Source organism: Gracilinanus agilis, chromosome 3, assembly GCF_016433145.1.
Source record: "Gracilinanus agilis isolate LMUSP501 chromosome 3, AgileGrace, whole genome shotgun sequence".
NCBI classification, from domain to species: Eukaryota; Metazoa; Chordata; class Mammalia; order Didelphimorphia; family Didelphidae; genus Gracilinanus; species Gracilinanus agilis.
Genome location: NC_058132.1, coordinates 96,574,773 through 96,577,390, shown reverse-complemented (window position 1 = coordinate 96,577,390; position 2,618 = coordinate 96,574,773).

Sequence of the window (2,618 nt, the reverse complement as noted above, 5' to 3'; positions counted from 1 at the left end):
GACTCCTCCTGGAAATTCTCCAGACACAAGTGATGCATTCCTTCCCCTGCTCCAGAACTCCACCCCATCCCCACAGCCCCAAGCACCCTGCATTGTGAGTTCCTGAATCACAATGACTGACTTCACTATCTCTGCCTCTGCAAAGCCTTTGGTAAAGGGCACTGCATGCAGGAAAAGCTTCATTGAATTATAAACAAAGGCAGGTGACATACCCCTCCCCTAAAAAGGTTCATGTTATGTACTAGTGACTGCTATACAATGAGATACACTGTTCCCTGCATGATTTGCCTGAAGTTCATAGAAACAGACTTGGCAGCATGCACAGGTACGTACTAAATCATGCACAAATCTGTTACCTGTGATTCTGGCCAGCCTGCCCAGAAGCTTAGGTTGGAGCTTATCATCAGGGCAAAGGCTCACCTCTGCTCTCCCGGGATCTCTGAAACTGCTGGCATGTGGGACTTTGGGGGCCTTAGTTATAGAATCACTACACTGGAAAAGACCTAGAAATTGATCAACCCCCTTTCCCAAATTTTGCACATAGGAAAATTAAGGCTCAGAAAATTTCCCAGAATCATACAGGTAATTGAGTACCTCTTGGATGGAAGCAAAATCCAGAGGCAAGATCAGGAACCCAGGATTCTTTAATGCATCATGTGAACTTGGGCAAATTTCCCCATTTATAAAATAAGAGAGTTGGAGTAGGTGATCTCTAAGTCCAGTCTGAAAGGTCTATGCCTATAACTGTGTAACTAGGGATGAAAAAAAAGGTGACTGGGGTGATGCTCCAGGGTGCCAAAATGTAGAAGTTGTAAACAGCAGTTGAAGCCCTTCAGTAGCATAAAACACCCTAGCCTTACCTAGCTCTGGTAAGAACACTTAAAATAGAAGCTACCAAGTGATGAGTTTTCTTCAAACCTCATTGAATTCCTCTCTACCCTGCCCCTCCCTCCATAGCAGCCTTTTCAGAAATGTTTAAAGAGAACCTTTCATGCTTATTGGTCCCAGGAGCAAAAATTGCTAATCGTGTCTCTTCTTGATTCCAAGACTAGTGCTGTTTCCAAGGTACTACCTCCTACAGGAATTTGAACAGATCATATTGCCCCAACTTTGAACTCCAGATAACTCCCTTTGGATTTTCCTTTTTCTTCTTTTGGACTCTAACTGTCCTCCCTCGTGGTTTCCTCAAACTCATCTCCTGCTGGCTTGTTAGGTCCAAAGATCTATCATTGGCCAGTGGCCAGGCTGGTTTTGGTTGCATTATGTCTTGTTTATAAATCCCTTGGATCCCAGGTGCCTTTGGGATCTCAGAATGGACAAGGCAAGATGTGATCATCATGAGAAGGGTTTAATGTTATGGAGAAAGGAAGGCAGGAGGAAAGAAGGGGAAAAAATTAGAGATCACATAGTTTTATTAAATGAACCCTGGTCTTGGAGTCCTGACTCTATCTCATAAGCTGTTTAAGCCTGAGGTGATTCATTTCACACATGGGTCTACCATGAGGGAAGCACATTGTAAATTAAGATGCCATCAAAAAATGAGTCATCATTTCTAGCGGAGAGGGTGGAACAGAAAAGAACAAAGAGGAAGGGGTACCAGAATTGAATGCTGGGACTGTCTTAATCTAATTGACTGAATAGAGGCTCAGAAATTACTCCTTTTACCACCAGATGACAACCTAATAGATCCATGATAAATTATGATTTTTAAAAAATCATCCTTTTCAGTAAATATTTAAAAAATAACAATAACGATAACAATTCAATGCCCCTACCCCAATTGTGAGCTGTCTGCCCTTCCAGTGTGGCATAAGGTACTTTGCTGCTGAAGTTGGGAACTAACTGGTGATACTGGGTAAGTTATCCTCTTGAGATCATAACAATAATACCATCCTTTCCTGGGTTTCTGCCACGTTATGGTTCCAAAGCACTTTCTTTGCCACTTCATTAGGGATATCTACTTCTCTTAGGGTCAGGAAATGTGGTGTAGGGAAAATCATGACTGACTGGGTCTGGAGAGACCTGGGTTTGAAATCTACCTCTGAGATGGTAGCTGTAAGATCCTGGGTAAGTCACTGAGCCTCAGCTTTTTCATCAGTAAATGGGGGTAACTATATTTGCAGTACTTTTCTTTCAGAGTTATTTGAGGCTCAAGTCAGATGATGTTTTTAACCTTTACTTCTTGTTTTAGTAACAACTCTAAGATAGAAGAGCAAAGTAAGGAAAAGGCAAACAGAGTTAAGTGATTTTCCCAGGGTCACACAGCTAGGAAGTGTCTGAGGCCACATTTGAACCCATGTCTTCCTGACTGCAGGCCTGGCACCCCTAGCTGCCTCCAGATGATGTTTTAAAGTGCTTTGTAAATGTTGAAGGGATATATGCATATGGAATTTGGGCTTTGACATTTCCTTGCTATGTAGCTATAGATAAATTGCTTAACCCCTTTAATTTGCCTTTTTATCTGTAGAATTAACAATATTTATGTAAGTACTGTGTGTAATAGCTAAGCTTTTTCCCTATGGTTAGCCAACTAGAACCAGTTACAGAATGTCTATACATGCCCCACAGTTCTCTAAGATATTCTCCTTACACAGTTCATTCTTGTAATTTCCTGTTTT